General features: G+C 41.3%; 1 protein-coding gene across 3 annotated transcripts in view; it reads right to left on the bottom strand.

The window, feature by feature from the left end:
- The window catches only part of RNF19A (ring finger protein 19A, RBR E3 ubiquitin protein ligase), a 102,057-nt gene that overhangs the window by 73,675 nt on the left and 11,640 nt on the right, over window positions 1–16,742 (bottom strand). Inside the window, exon 3 of one of the 3 annotated variants that reach the window (XM_065399474.1) lies at window positions 10,426–10,641. The exons of the other annotated variants lie outside the window; for them this stretch is intronic. The gene's annotated coding sequence lies outside the window, so the exon portion shown is untranslated. The remainder of the gene's footprint in view (window positions 1–10,425; window positions 10,642–16,742) is intronic. 3 annotated transcript variants of the gene reach the window in all.

Below are 16,742 nucleotides of genomic sequence, written 5' to 3'. Positions count from 1 at the left end.
GGAGGGAGGAACACTGAGATTGGACAAGGAGAGGAAAAATCGGAACCCAGTGGGAACAGAGAATAGGGGGGCGGAGGAAGACCGGAGGCCAGATGTGGGAGAGAGAGATTGAGAAGGGAGCCAGGACTGGCTGGGCAAAGAGACTGTATTTGGGGGAGAGGGGGTGTTTTTTTCTTCATTAAAAGTCCTAAACAACTCCTTGTAAATTAGTAAATTACAAATTTGCTAGATTTAATTAGAAAACAAAAACATTTGAAAGATAACATATTTCTACTTTTGGCAGTACATTAGCAGAAAAACAGGAAATCAATCAGCCTGCAATAATAAATCTTGAAAAGTTGAAACACACAATGAAAGTTTTTGGTCCTACCATGAAAGTGGGGGGAGGGCAGAGGAGAGGGGGCAGCAGCAGGGAGGGGTGTTTTTCTGATAGCAGCTTCTATGGATAAACTGCCATCTCAGACAGCATACATTTTGATGGACATCAAAATGATCTTTGGGAGTGGTCAAGAATAGTACTGGCTGATATAGTAAAACCCCTAGCTGAGAATAGCCAAACGGTTGGAAGGCCAGAAAATTGCTACTGCTAACAAATTTTACATAAGAAACCTGATGAGGCCAATAGCAGATTAAATATTAGCTTTTTCAGAGAAGGGAAAGACAAGTTACATCTCCTTACAGCAAGATGCTAAGCGGTCCTCTTCATCTTGTCTCTGAAGTTTCAAGTTGTGCAAATGGATTTTGTTTGTTTTATAATTGAGAATTATACATGACCTGCATGCAACTGGGCTGACTTGCAAAACAATAGCAAAGGTGAGAAAAGACTGCCATCTAAAACATCACTACCAGGTTAAAAATCTGTAAATATTCAGAGGCTGAAGAGATGTGTTGCTTCTCAAAGAGCAAAGTGATCTGTTTCCTATTTCCCCCTCCCCATTATAAAACCAAAAAAAGCAAATGCACCCTTTAATTTTAATGCTGCAACTTAAATTTTTACTGATAGTAATTTTCTTAGGAGTGAAAGATATGTACTGTGCTAAATTATAAGACTGATATTTTCCCTGCTGAAATTCTGTTTAGTCTTTATCTTCTATCCATTCTGATTGGATACAAAGTATATAGTGACATCTACAAATTGACAAAAGCTATTAAAGTTTTAAAAAGTAATTTCAGTAGCAACTCTGGAGCTACTGCTCAGAGGAATTATTTTTAAGACCCCATTTTAGGGCATTTAAAACTTTCTGGGGGGAAAAAAAAAATCACTAAAATGTCATGTTTGTTTTAAATACTCTAAGAAACTTAAGAAGTTTGGTAAAAGCCTGTTCAGCCATTTGAGTTACCAGGAGTGTGAAAAGGAAGACTATTTTATACTTTAAGAAGTTTTAGATCTCTTTATATGCTCAGATTAATTCTAATTTCTGCATTTGAAGTTAAGTGGGTGTATAAAAAAAAGTCTTCAATGAGGAATGTGTGCTCTGAGATTTAAAAAGGCTGGCTGAGAAAGTTAAACAACCAAATACGTAACTTTATGGCTCAAATTTTACAGGTTTGAAAAGTCAAAAAACTGATAGCTATGGTTCCCCCAGAAACCATCACTTGGCCCTCTTAGAAAATACTGTATTCATGAATCATCCTAAATTCATGAAATATTGCATATGTACAAGAGGGTTAAATTCCAGCTGTAGTGGGAATCCTATAATTTGATTACTTTTGTACATGTAAAAAACTGTAATGTCACATTAAAGTACTTGCTTTTTACTTTTGGCATAAGATTCCATTTCACATCTGCTTTTTGTCTCATTTAATGCGTGCACAATACTTTGAAGATATAATCCACTATACAAGTGCTAAGTATTTAACATTTAAGTTAATTCTCATGCTTGTAAGAGGTGCCAGACTGATTGAACAGGTATACCACAAGTAGTACAAAATGCTCACACTATTCTTAACATATTTCTACCTTGAATACATTTTTAAAAGGTTGCTTGCTTTCCAAGAGGGCATATACCCAATTACGGCTATGTTTTAGCCTCTCCCACCAAACTCCACTCCTCCCCTCCCAGCAGAAACAAAGATTCTTTCTAGGTAGAGAGAAACAGGGGGATAAAGTTTTTCTACTACTCCCACGCAGCTGCTTGGATCAGCATTAGCATTCTAACAGAAATGTAGCTCTATTCTTCATCTCAACTGCCAAGGTAAGAAGTAGCATGTAGAGAGGAATGAAGACATGACAAAGCACAGGTAAGCTACAGTGATGTCTCCTCTGGATTGCTAAAAGTGGAAAAACAACATAGCTGCTTTGTGCCTACAGATGGCACAAGCATACAGTAGAACACTTTTAATTTGCCCTAATGACTGGGAGCTCCACTGACAATATCAATTTGGTGAATTAGCAAGAGAACAAACAAACATCTATTATGATACTTGTAAGAAATCAGCCAATTAAAAACTGGCAAGTAAAGGGCAGATGGGGATAGTCAACTATTCTACCTATAAATTTACCTTTTTAATGTATATATTTGTCTCCCCTGTCCTGTCCCCTTCCCTTCCCTCACCCCACCCCAGGATTCATTTTACATTCTTTTCTTAAATTGCAGGTTCTCTGACTCAGGCATTGTATTTTCATACAAATCAGTATACTACCTAGCACAACAGGCCCCAAGACCTGACTTGGATCCCGAATGCTACCACAATTTTTTTAATAATAATGGTAGTTGGATGTGGTGTATAACAAAAGTGTATTTTGATCATCAACTATACTTTAGCTTTATTATACTTCATAGTACATTACTAAGTGTATTTAGTATGTTTTGTAAAAATAATGAAACCTTATTAATATAGAACCTTATTACAACATCCGCTATTCAACCCATGAAAGGAATTGAGAGACAACCAATTTTTTGCATAGATTAAGAAGTGTGCAGTTCAGCAAGGTTCTATGGAATCTGATGTGATTCATGGCACACTGCTGTAAAAAAAAATTGTAAGCACCTACATTTGAACTAGACAACTTTTCATGCAGTTTTACACAGAACTTGAAGTTCACATTTAAATATTTGGAAGTTAATGTGTTAGTTACTAAAAAATGAGAGCATAGATCTATTGTGTCTTTAACCTCACATTGATGTGTTTTATTTCAGGAAGTGAATAAAGCAGTTGATATTTTAATCTCTCTCTCAACCACAATTAAAAAAATATCTTCTACTGAAAGAAACTTCAGACTCTTACACTGCAAATATGAGAAAGCACCATTTTGTTTACACAAATGTAATAGCTATTTTTTAAAAAGAGCTATCAAGTTATTTAAAGCTCCAGTATTATAGAAAAAACAGATTATTGAGAGAGTGAAACCTAGGGGAAAAAACAGTCCACGTTTTTGTAAATAAAGATCTGCAGAGTTGAGGAGATTACGAAGGATGAATGCCTACACAAACGGTGCATTTCTTAATGTGACTGTTCTATTTTGGAAAAGTATTGTCCCATGAGGTCTTCCCTTTGCCTACAGAGCCAGAAGAGTAACTAAGAGACTGTCTTCATCTGTTCAGCTTTTTGTTTGAACAATGCTAGTCAGACATTCCACAATCTCACAAAAGCCAAATACAAAGGTCAATTGTTACTGTTAAATGTTCGCAAATATGCAGCAAAGAGGATGAAAGTTTGGAAAAAAGAAAAGGCAACAAAACAGTTTAAATATGGCTTTTATGGCTACTTCTATGGGCAACTGGGGGAGGAGCAGAAAAGTGTTTTCTTTAGACCTAGGCTCTACTTCAGTATTTAAGAATGTGTCAATAACCGTGTATGTCTGTATTTTCTTTTATGCAGTCAGGACAATGTCATCCTGACATATGAACTTTTATTTTCAGATTATACTTTCCTTTATTGATGTCAGGAAGAAACATATTAGAATCAAAAGATATGAAGTCTGTGTAAATTCAATTGTACCATACTCAACAGGCAGAAGAAAGGCAGTCTCTCTTAAAATTCAGAGTACTTCAACTGGGTGATGGAGGGAGGAAAAAGTGTTAAAGTGAGCTTATCCCACCATAAAGAAATGTGAAACTTCATTTCTGCCCCGAAAGAGATGTACCTGAACATTATTTCTTACATTTCCAAATTCATGGGAAAATGTCACCATTTCACTTGGAAAATTAAAGATTTTTAGAAATTGTATTTATTAGTAATTGATATATCAGTTTATATCATAGCCACCTAAGGTCTGATCCTAGGAAGTACAGAGCAACCCTTCAAAACTCAAATTGACTTTGTTCAGTACCTTCCAGAATGAGGCCGTTAACTCCTACAATCATCTCCTTTTGCAATTAAGTTGTGCAAGAACTGTTATAATGCTGACAGTGTACATTCTATTAAAACATTACAACAGGGACAGAGTGCTCTTCTCTAGCAACTGGCTTATTTCTTTAAAAAGAATTGAAAGGTACTTATGAAGTGTAAGGGATTTGAATATACTTTAAAAGTGATGTACATTAAGAATAGTTAGAGATATCTATAGCCTAGTGTAGTTATAAGCTTTGTGAAATTCCAATGTTTGAGTAACTTTTGTTTAGTTCATGAATGCCTGAAGATGATACAACAGCTAATATTTACTTTATATCCTAATATCATTATTTATTTATACTGTAGTAGTGCTCAAGGACCCAATCATAGATCAGGGTCCCACTGTGCTAACATTCTACAAAACACAAAGTGACAGTCCCTATCCATGAACAGCTTCCAATTTTAGCAGGGCATGTGTGGATTGCTACCCTGTTTTAGTAATTAACTATAGCCTACTGGGGGGAGGGGGGAATGCATTCACTTTTTCATTACAGTTAATTTTATAAAATGGAAAGTAATATGTTTTGTGGAGCTGTAAACCTGCTGAATGGTTTGTGAGCAAAAAACCCTAGAGAAATACTTTTTAAAAGAATTAAATAACTTAGATAACTTTTCTATCAGGATTCCCTGATTAATAGATTCTATTGTAATTTCAAAATCACTGAGCTGTTAAAAAACAAACATGCGAAGATTAGATCAGAATATGCTCTACTTTAGTTATCAAAGGCCATCTGGCAAAATTACTGAACCAAAGATCATTTTATATTTAAATATGATTTTCATATTGACATATTTAATTCATATCAAACCAGCTTGATCAACAGAGACCCATGTAACATCTTACTAACACAAAGAGGTATTTCCCCCCACACACTGAGGTGAAGTGCACCTGAACTAAAAGTTTGGAAATAACACAAGATTTCTAAATCTGAAGAGAACAAACTATCAGGAATACCTGAAAGATTATAACGTGGCGTTAAAGCAGTATGCTTTGCTAACCCAGCTTTGACAATGGGATTGAGTGGAGACAAAAGCAACAGTCTCTGAGCATCCCAAAGACATCATGGGGCCTGATTTTCAAAAGGTACTGAACACCTAAAATTCTACCTGAAGTTGCTAGAAACTAAAGGTACTCAGCACTTTTAGTTTCCACACCCCTCATTGATATAACTATACCAACATAAACCCAGTGTTGACACAGCTATGTCATCAGAAGAGTGCTTCTGTCGACATATATGACATTGTTCAGGGAGGTAGTGATCCTAAATCAACAGAAAAGTCCCTTCTATCAGGTTATGTGGCATTTACGCTATGGGTCTATGCTGGCATAGCTATGCCGGTACAGTCGCTCTAATGCAGACATACCCACTGTACAACATTCAACATCACTACAGAAAAAACTTTGGCGGATTGCCTCTTTCCTGCATGGGAACTCATCTCCAAAGGCAAGTTTGGCCTTTTAAACCTCATAATGCAATAGATGGGAATAAATCTAGTGGGGCGCTTCCTGTAGTAACTCCTTCCCTAAAGGACCTAGAAGGAAAGTGTCTCAGTTTACAATCTAAGACTTAGACAGCACACAGCAAGACTTAAAAAAAAAAAAAAAAAAAAAAAAAAAAAAAAAGTTCAGTTTTACTTGTCAAAAAAACAAAATAGTTACTTTACTTTTGAAGGAAGTTCTCCTGGAAGCCAGGAACCTCACTGTTTACTTGAAGCCATTTATTTCCTCCTACAGTTCCAAGGAAAATAATTACACAAATACACTAGAGGAAGCACTTATATAATTCCACTTCAAAGGCATTAACATTTTATTAAAAGGGACATTTTATGCTATGAAAGGGGATCTTTCAAACACAATTAAGTTTTTTTTTTAAACTGTTTGCTATGGTATATGTATTTTTACAGTTAAGCAAACATGAAAACTACATAGCACAAGCTGTGCCATTCCTACACAACCAACAGTACACGTATAAGTGTTACAATCAATTTTCTCTAGCACTTTAAACCAATCACTATATGAAGTTCTAGTTATACAAAGAAAGTTCCTAATATCAGTGCAATTAACTTAATCAGTCAAATGTGTCAACCAGATACAGAAGTGCTTTACAGTTACTAACCCACAACCATAAACTGAGTGCAAAGGAATGAGTGTTAGTCTGGATATATTTTTGTCTTATAAACAGGAAATACCTTCAAGTTAAATCATTTAATTTATTATTTGAACCACAATAGCAACTAGAAGCCCCATTGTGCTAGACGAAGAACCTGGGGTTACCCAGTGAAATGAACAGGCAGCAGATTTAAAACAAACATAAAGAAGTACCTCTTCAAACAATGCACAGTCAACCTGGGAAATTCGTTGCCAAGAGATGTTGTGAAGGCCAAAAGTATAACTGGGTTCAAAAGAGAATTAGATAAATTCAGGGAAGATAAGTCCATCAATGACTATTAGCCAAGACAGTCAGGGACGCAACCCCCTGCTCTGGGTGTCCCTAAACCTCTGGCTGCCAGAAGCTGGGATTGGAAGACAGCAGATGGATCACTTGATAACTGACCTGTTCTGTTCACTCCCTCTGAAGCATCTGGCACCAGCTACTGCCAAAAGACAGGATACTGGCCTAGATAGACCATTGGAATGACCCAGTATAGCCATTTTTCTGATGTATAAACACCCTACACACAACTACACTTTGGGACTTGGGCTATGTTTATGTTTTAACTTTCATAATAGCATCTTTGCAAGTAAAAATAGAATGTTTAAAATATTTTAGGAATTTTTACAATTAGGTGGTCTACCGAAAACTAGTATTAGTACTGATATTTTAATACCCTATCCTTTAGTAAGGCACTGAACAACAAACAAATGCAAATAAAAAGGTAACAGAAAAGCCTACTGGAAGTAGATGAAAATAGATGGAGGGGGGTGGGGGGGGAGTACAGCAGAACCCCATTTATCTAATTAACTGGGATCGGGGCCAGAGAGGATATTCTTCGCATAAGCCCAAGAATAGGAAAGTGCAAGGCTGTAGCGCCATCTCGTGGTCACACGAGAGATCACCCGCTTCTGGACCTGTGCGCTGGTTGTTCGGTTAATATGGAAAGCCGGATAATTGAATGGTGGATAAATGGGGTTTGAATGTATTTAAAGATCAAGAAAGAATATTATCTTTCAAAAATATGGGGAGTGGAGGAGAGGAAAGGGTGTTTGTCAAGCATTTTTTCTTGATTTCTAAAACTATTTTTAATAGATGATCCCTGTCATGCTCCGTTTCAATTTATTGTGCTGTGTCTGCAGTTAGTCTGTCCATTCTAAGACGTTATGAAGTCTTTGATAAATTTCACTTTGCAGTTCATAGCTCACATAAAAGAGTAAGCTTCTGAGCTCCCAAGATGGCATGCTTCACTCTATCCTTTTATGGTGTATAATCCAGGGCTGCAGTGTGAAAACAGCATACTACTTTGTACATTTAATTGGCTGCAACGTGCAACACATGCTGGAGTGAAGCAGCAATTAAGAAGCTGGCTGACCCCAAAAGGCAACAGCAGGATTGCAGGAAGGGTGGATGTAGTGTACTGTAGTTAAGCAGCAGCTCCCTCTAAGGCTGAGGGGAGGCTAAGCAAATAATCATACACTAAGCTGGGGGGGGGGGGGGGGGGGGAAGTAATAACCTTACACTGTTCAAGTTGGAAGCCAGAGTAACAAGCAGTCAAATGTGTTATGACTCACCCAACTTCTACAGGTTAACAACAGTCTATTTCTTATTTCTATGCTGGTCTAGAAGCGCTGCCTATTAAGATTGCCTGACACTTCCCATTATAAGACTCCACTTTAAATTACTTATACCTTCACCAAACTTTAATCATTTGGGCATCTGCCTCAGGCAATTTTTTTTTTTTTAAATTGCCACTAAGGTCAGCCATTCCCGAGAACAAGGCTAGGGAAAAATACATTTTGCCTATGTTAAAAAATGTTTGCAATCTTTTCTCTGAAACGCTCTAGTACCCCCATACTCTAGAACAGGCAATTGAAATTTGGTAGAGGGGGCCTTTGTTTCAAGGATGTGCCTTTGGCCATCCCTGTGAAAATCCAGTCAAATTTAGTCATGTTATAAGCATCTGGGAGGAGGGGGGGCAGGTCACAATTCACAAATGATTAGCAGAGACTTAGAGTTTAAACAACTAAAATCTCCAAAGATTCTATCCACACTGAGCATGCTCCAGCCCGGGGATAAGCAGAACTTTCCCTGCAATTCTTGCTTTGGGCTGCTGCGGTCCATGTAGGGGCCAGTCTTGGCCCTGGAAGTGAAAGCAGAGAGAGTCTCTCTCCTGTGCTCTCAATGACCACCCTACTGGGCCCAAGAAGCGTGAAGCTGCCCGATTCAAATGCAGCGGGGCCGCAAGATGGATCTGCAGGGCTTGGGGGAGTAGATTGGGACAAGGATCTTGGTGTGGGGGCAGACTAGGACTGGAACAACTGGGACTGGAAATTCAAGTGGAAGAAGGGGGAAGGCTGAGATCAGATGAGGAACAGAGAATAAGATTCTGGGAACAAGTCGGGTGGGGAGGCTGAGGTGAAGGGGAGACAAATCTTACAAGGACCCAAGGGGAGGGGGACTATCTAGGCACACAGACTGGGACAAAGAGCTGGGGGGGGGGGGAGGGAGGAGAGAAACACCGGTTGGAAGGACTCTGGGGAGAAAGACTGGGAACCAGTGAGACTGGGGAACATGGGCAGGGCACAACTGTGGCCAAGAGGGAAAGGAGAGAGGTAGATTAGACAAGGAACAGGGCTGACGGAAGTGGGACTACTGGGCAAGGAGATTGGGACTGGGAGCCTGGATAGGGAAAGAAAGGAGAGTGGGCCTGGAATGAGAAACCTGTGGAGCAGAACTGGACTGATCTGAGGAAGAGAATGGAAATGGGATGATGTGCCATGGATTTGAAAGAGGCAGGACTCTGACAGGGAACTGGTCAGAATAGATCAAGCTTGGGAATGGGGGAAATCAGGTCACAGGTTGTCACTAATTGTGCGTTTCTCATTTTTTAGGTGCCCAATTTGATATTGTGGGGTCTGATTTGCAGAAATGCTGAACCCTCACAGGTGCAGCTGACATCAGTGGGAGCTGAGCTTGAATATGAAGGGCTACGTAATGCAAGTACTCTAGGGGGAAAAAATAAAATAAAATCATGTCCTAGGTGTCCCAAACTGGGAACCCAAAATTACTGGATACTTTTTACCTTTATCTCTGTCCTCAGCTCCTCATCTGTAAAGTGAGGTTAACACTCTATCAAAGAAGTTTTAAGAAGATAAATTAACGTTTGTAAAGCACTTAGATACTATAGCGATGAGACCAAGGAAAAGACCGAGCTATAGACCGAGGAAATTAAAAATTCTGTGTAGAGCAGTGTTTGAACAGTATGCAGTGAGTAAGGCATGGAGCCACACATTGAACAAGAAGAAAACAAAATATTGACTAGCTGCTCATTAAGTGTGCACTGAATGATTCAAGGGACCTGGGGGGGGGGGGGGGGGGGGGGCGGGGAGGAACACAAAATATAATTAAAGACTGGATACATACAGGTGGATGAATTAAGGATGCACAACCTTCCTTAATTCTGGCATTTCTTAACTTTTGACTTCTTCAGTTTACAACCTTAACAACATCCTTTCAAATACAGTTTGTGTATAATTTTATATTTAATCTCATTTTATTTATGTGTAACCATGCAGTAGATGCTGTTCAAAAAAGTTTGCCATATACTTACACTGACAAATAGTTTCCCCAGAAACTATATCCACTCATCTAGATATTTCTAATGCACTAACCATCATGGTATTTTGGCAACACAATTAGATAAAGCCAACCATTGGCCTGAAAGAGCCCTTGTCCTAACACAGCAAGAGCGCATTCTCACATTGCAGTGCATTACAAACAGCTAAGCGGTAGTTCAACTGAAAACAGAGTCTTCTTTAGAGAGAACAAAACAGTCGTACACCAAAGAAAAACGAAGTTCATATATTTTACAGAAATTAAAGTTCTTGCAAAATGCATATTAAAGTATGGCTTTAGACAAAAAGTGGTTACCTACTTTAATGTAACTCTTGTTATTTGAGATGTGCTGCACATGTCCAATCCACTGCAGGTATACATGTGCGCCTCATGCACAGTTGTCAAGAGAATTTTTTCCCTCAGCAGTACAGGTCAGGATGGCCAAGTGCCCTCCACCGATGTTCACCACTGCATGCCCGTATAAAAGGGAAGAGCCGCCCTTGATCCTCCTCAGTTCCTTCTTACCAGATAGACTCTAACAGAGTGGAGAAGGACAGTGAGGTTGTGGAACGGATATGTGTCTCATCTCGAAGAGCAACAGTATGGAAAGGCAGGTAACCGTTTTAATTTGAGTGATTGCACATCCATTCCACTGTAGGTGACTCATAAGCAGATTAACGTGGAGGCAGCCTCAGACTCTACCTCAATAGCAACAGTAGAACAACTTGTCTAAAACTGGCATTGTTCTGGACTGACAGAAAACAGCATAATGAGTAGCAAGAGTATACTGATGACTAACCAAGTTGCTGCTCTGCGAATGTCTCGAACAGGGATTTGCGCTAGGAACACTGTTGAAGCTGCTTGCGCTCTAGTCGAATGAGCCAATGCTCTAAGGGGTGGTATGTCATTAGCTAATTGGAAGCACCAACAAGAGGAAATGCAAGAGGAAATCCAGGAGGAAATCCCGAGTTGAAACCAGTTTGCCTTTCATCCTGGCTGCAATTGCAGCAAATAACCGCACTGAACACCTAAAGGTCTGGTGTGGCCCAAGTAGAAAACCCCTGCTCTCCTCACATCCAATGAATCAAGCTTCTGTTCATCAGGAAAGACATTGGTAAATACATTGCCTGATTAATGTGGAAATTTGAAGCCACCTTTGTCAAGAATTCTGGGTGAGGGCAAATGTAAACTTTATCCTTATGGAAAATTGTACAAGGCGGGTCTGAAACCAAGGCTCCCAGTTCACCCACTCTCCTTGCTGAGGTTATCGCTACCAAAAACACCACTTTCTTAGAGGGGTGGAGTAGGGAGCAAGCCATGAGAGGTTCAAAGAGAGGCCCCATTATTTTGTTAGCACAAGATTGAGATCCCATGAGGAAACAGGTTCTTGTATTGGAGGGTATAGTCTGTACAAACCCTTTTAGAAATCTAATAGTTACGGGGTTGGAAAAAAGTTATTTACTACCTACCCACTGGAGGGTGGAATGCCAAAATCACTCCCAAATATACTTTAATGGAACTGTTAGACCTTGCTGTTTTAGGTGCAATAGATAATCCAAAATGTGGTTAATGGAAGCATGTACTAGAGACACACACTTCTCCGCTGAAACCAAATAGAAAAATGTTTCCATTTGGCCAGATAAGTATGCCTAATTGAAGGCTGTCTGCTATTCAGAAGCACCTCCTGAAATGTTCTTCAAACCAGCCATTCCCAATGGTATTAGCCAGGAACCAGTCACACTGTCAAGTGGAGGGCCTGTAGGCTGGGACGGAGCAGACAGCCATGGTCCTGAGAAATCTCATCTGAATCTAATGGGAGGGGTAGAGGAAGCCTCACTAATAATGCTAACAGAGTTGAGAACCAGGGTTGAGGCCATGCTGCTGCTATATGTATGCAGCAAGCATGATCCTGCTTGCCCTTGAACAGGACTCTGGATAGTAATGGTATCAGAGGAAAGGCCACATACACCAGGGAATTCATCCATGATAGCAGGAAAGCATCCAAAGACCCAGTGCTGTGACTCCCCTTGGGAGCAGAACTAGTGGCATTTTCCGTTGACCCTTGTTACAAACAGGTCCACTTGGGCAGTTCCCCACAGCTGGAAGATGGATATGGCCACATCCAGATGAAATGACCCTTTAAGACCTTCTTAAGCAATTTGCAACTTATTCTGCTTATTACACAGAACTCCCAAGGCAGAACTGCCTTCTGGCACAGTTGGTAAGAATGCGCCCCTCCCTATTTGTTAACAGAGAATATAGAAACTATGTTTATGTGAACACTGACAGATTCCCCCTCCCTCCCTCCCGAACATGTGGACAGAAGGTTGAGCAGGCTAGATGGGTAGCACATACAGTAGAACCTCAGAGTTATAAACTGACTGGTCAACCACAGACCTCATTTGGAACTGGAAATACGCAATCAGGCAGCAGCAGAGACCAAAAAAAGCAAATACAGTACAGCACCGTATTAAATGGCTAAAAAATAAAAGGAAAAGGTTTAAAGATGTATTTGACAAGGTAAGGAAACTGTTTCTGTGCTTGTTTTATTTAAATTAAGATGGTTAAAAGCAGCATTTTTTTTCTGCATAGTAAAGTTTCAAATCTGTATTAAGTCAATATTCAATTGTAAACTTTTGAAAGAACAACCATAACGCTTTGTTCAGAGTTACCAACAACCTCCATTCCTGAAGTGTTTGTAACTCTGACACTAACATTTATTTGGGCATAAGCTTTCGTGGGTAAAAAACAAAAAGCTTATGCCCAAATAAATGTTAGTCTTTAAGGTGCCACCGGACTCCTCGTTGTTTTTGTGGATACAGACTAACACAGCTACCCCTCTGATACTTGTAACTCTGAGATTCTACTGTAGTTCCTAGATGTTTGTACTAGTCCTCAGATCCTGTGAGGGCAATGTCCCTTGCACTTGTAGGATTCTGATGTGTTCCTCCCGCTCCCCCAACCCAGAGACAAGACATATGTGACCAATGTGAGTGATGGCTGCACAGAAACAAAGAACTCCTGTACAAACATTCTGAGGACCTGCCCACCAGTTCAGAGAGGACAAAATTACCTCTAGAATGTGAAATAAATCTGTCTAGACATTGACAATGGGGGGCATAGAATGAAGCTAGCCAATCCTGAAGCCTCCTGAGGTGCAGTCTGGTGTGTTGTGTCAGATAGGTACATCTGCCCCAGAAGTCTGAGGCAAATGTGTGCTGTAGTGATCGGATATGCTTTTAAATTCAATAAAAGGGTTTGGAGCACTTGGAAACTTGAATGGGGCAGAAACACTCTGCTTTGTATAGCACCTGGGAGTGTTCTGATAAACTCTATTCTTCATATAGGTTTTAGAACTGATACATGTCTTAACTGAGTAAGACCCAATGCATTGAAGGTGGACAGAATGATGGCCATGCTGGACAGCACTTGAAAGTGAGACTGGCCCCTCCCCAACCAGTCATCCAAATAGGGGAATACACAGATTCCCAATCTTCTCAGATATTCAGCTACTGACTCCACACACTTTGTGATAGCTAATGGAACACATTACCAATTCACAGTGCTTCCATTTGGCCTATGAACCTGAGGAACTTGGAGCAGTCTGAACGGATCACTGTATGGAAGAAAGTGTCCTTTAACTCAAGAGCAGCATACCAGTTGCCCTGTTCCAGGGAAGGAATGATGGGAGCTAGGTGTAACCCCGCAGAACTTTACTTTCTTCAAGTAGTTGTTTAACTTACTTAGACCTAAAATAGGTCAGACTGCCTTTTGCTTTGGGAATAAGGAAGTAGAGGAATAAAAACCCTTCCCCCTGAGGAACAGAGGAACTTCCTCTATTACTCCTGCTAGAAGGAGAGACTGGACCCTCTGCTGAAGAATGGTCTCATGAGACTGATCCCTGAAGAGGGACTGGGGACAAAAACAAATTCAAGGGATTACCCCAGATCCACTATGCTTACGTTGCACCGATCCAATATGACTTGAGTCCAAATATGGAGGAAGTGGGATAGATAACTGGCAAAGGTATGGGTAGGAACAGATTGATCTGCAAGTACAGGTATGCTGCCCTTGACAAGCCTGTCAAAATGCATGTTTATACTGTGCTGTTGGTCGAGAGGAACCAGCTATTGCATGATGGGGGCAGTGGTCACCTCCGGTAATTCCTGCACTTTTTTCTCAGCAGGTCTTGGGGCCAAGGTATAAAGCTCTTATATCTATGAGCCTATCAAGAGTGGAATAGTTTCGTCTTTGTTGCTGAAGTGTAAATTCCAAAGGGATTTCAGTGCTACCCTTGAATCTTTTAGGCTATGCAGTTTATCATCAGTCTTTTCCAAAAAGAGGGATGGACCCTCAAATGGCAAATCCTGGATGGTCTACTGTACTACAGGAGGGAGATCAGAAGATTACAGCCATGATCACCACCTCATAGAAATAGCAGATGCCATGGAACAAGCTGCTGAGTCTGCTGCATCCAAACTGTTTTGATGAGCTGTCCTTTACACCAACTTACTCTTCTCTACCATAAGAGTGAACTCTTGCCTGGAATTCTCTTGTAGCCTATCTTTAAACTTCATGATGCGTTCCCATAGGGTGAAGTTGTCACAACTTAGGAGAGCTTGCTGATTAGCAATTCTTAGCTGCAGCCCTTCTGTCAAAGTTTATGACCAAACAGGTCCAGCCTCTGATTCTTTACTCTTCGGAGTCGATGCGGGGAGACTCTGCCTCTCCCGCTACTTAGCTGCTGCCACCACCCAAGAGACAAGGGGCAGGTGAAAGTAGAGGTCTTTGAAGCCCTTAGAAGGACATAGTGTCACCTCTCTGTCTATTTCAATGTAGGCAGTAGAAGGGGTCTGCCAAAGCATTTTAACTGGTTCCAGAATTGCTTAGTTAATCAGAAGCGCCGCTCAGGAGGGTCCCGCAGAAGCTACAGTGTCTACTGGCTTGGGGGATTTCTGGTGGACCTCTTCTGCTTGAATATCTAACGGAGTCCTTTTTAAGCAGTTCTTTGTCAGCCCTGTAATCCTCTGGTGGTGAAAAAAAAAAAAAAAAAAATTGCTCACCATTTCTACAAACTCATCTGGAGATGAGGAAGGACACACACCAGGACACTGAGGCAATGGTTAATCTGCCTCTTTCAGTGGAGAAGCTGTCTAAGCAACTGCCAGTTGCATGGTACCGGGTATCTGAGAACCCTGTCTGTGGTGCTGATGAACTTGGTGCACCCTCGAGGAAGTCAAGTCAGACAGGTGAGGAGAGGTTCTAGCAAGGGGAGGGACACCCCATAGTGTCCAGAATGGCCACAGACATGGTGGTGGGCCCCATTTCTGAATCTGCCACCTCCATAAGGAGACACTTCAGTTTTGCTGCTCTGTCTTTGAGTGAGCCTTAAACCCTCTGCAAATGTGATACTTGTCACTAATGTGGGACACCCCCACACAGAAAATTCAGGCAGCTGAGGTGTAGGTCACTGACTGGCATCAGTCTGGCATATAACCAGCAGGACTTGGACCCCAGAGAGCGAGGCTTGGCTCTAATATCAAAAATAAAATTGGGTAAAACCTCTCTCTAACTACTAAGTGAGAAACATACCATAGACAGAGTGAAGGAAATGAACTTGCGATAGCAAGTCTGGAAGCACTTCAACAACCATCACTGGCAGTCAGTAGGAACCGAGTGCACTCAGGGGCAGCTCTGCCCTCTTATACCAGCAGGTAGTGGTGCACAGTGATGGAGGGCACTCAAGCTGCCCTGACAGGTACTGCTGAGGGAAAAAGTTCTCTGACAATCGTGCCAAAGACACACACACACCTACTATGGCATAGACATGTGCAATTACTCTAAGAAGAATTATTGTTCAAAGTCATACTCTGATTAGCTAGTTTGGCCTTTCTGGTGATTTGAGAGTAATGTACCAACTACTGATGAATGCAACGCTGGTACCACTCATCACTGAAAAAATTAATTAAATGCACGTAACTGGAAGTCACTCAAACATGGTTTACCTTCTAGTCACTCATCTCTCAGAGCTTCCTTATCTAAGACAATTTTGATCAAAAAAAGTGTACACCTAGGAACAAGTTTAACTTCACATATCTGAGTCATCCCATTGCCTTGAAACAGACTATTCGCAGAGTGAAGTTCAGCATGTGCCTCAGTCTTTTCAGGATTGAGTATCTCTAACAGTCTACTTAAGCTTCCTTTAACTTCCACTGCCATACTGTCTACTGCAGGGGTCTCCAAACTACAGCCCGCAGGCCGGATCCAGCCCGGGGCTTCCATTTGTCCGGCCCTCCAAACAACAGGGGAGGAGAAGCGAACAGCTCAGTAGGCAGGCAGGGGGAGGGGCTGCCGGAGGCAGCTCACATGGGGCGGCAGCACAGCTGAACTGTGAAGAGGGGCGAGTGCCTCTGGGAGCCAGTGTCCCCCCCAAAAGGGGAGCGTCGTTGCTGCAGCCAAGCAGGTATAGGGAGAAGCAAACAGGCAGGCTGCAGCTGTGTAGGCACGCCGAGCAGGCAGGGTGAGGGGCTGCCGGCAGCAACTCACGGGGGTGGGGAGGAAGCTCAGCTGAGCTGTGCGGAGGGGTGAGTGCCCCCGGGAGCCAGTGTCCCCCCAAAAGGGGAGCCAACTTAGGGG

This window comes from Emys orbicularis, chromosome 2 (genome assembly GCF_028017835.1).
Source record: "Emys orbicularis isolate rEmyOrb1 chromosome 2, rEmyOrb1.hap1, whole genome shotgun sequence".
In the NCBI taxonomy this organism is placed as follows: Eukaryota; Metazoa; Chordata; order Testudines; family Emydidae; genus Emys; species Emys orbicularis.
This window is presented reverse-complemented; position numbering and strand designations above follow the sequence as displayed.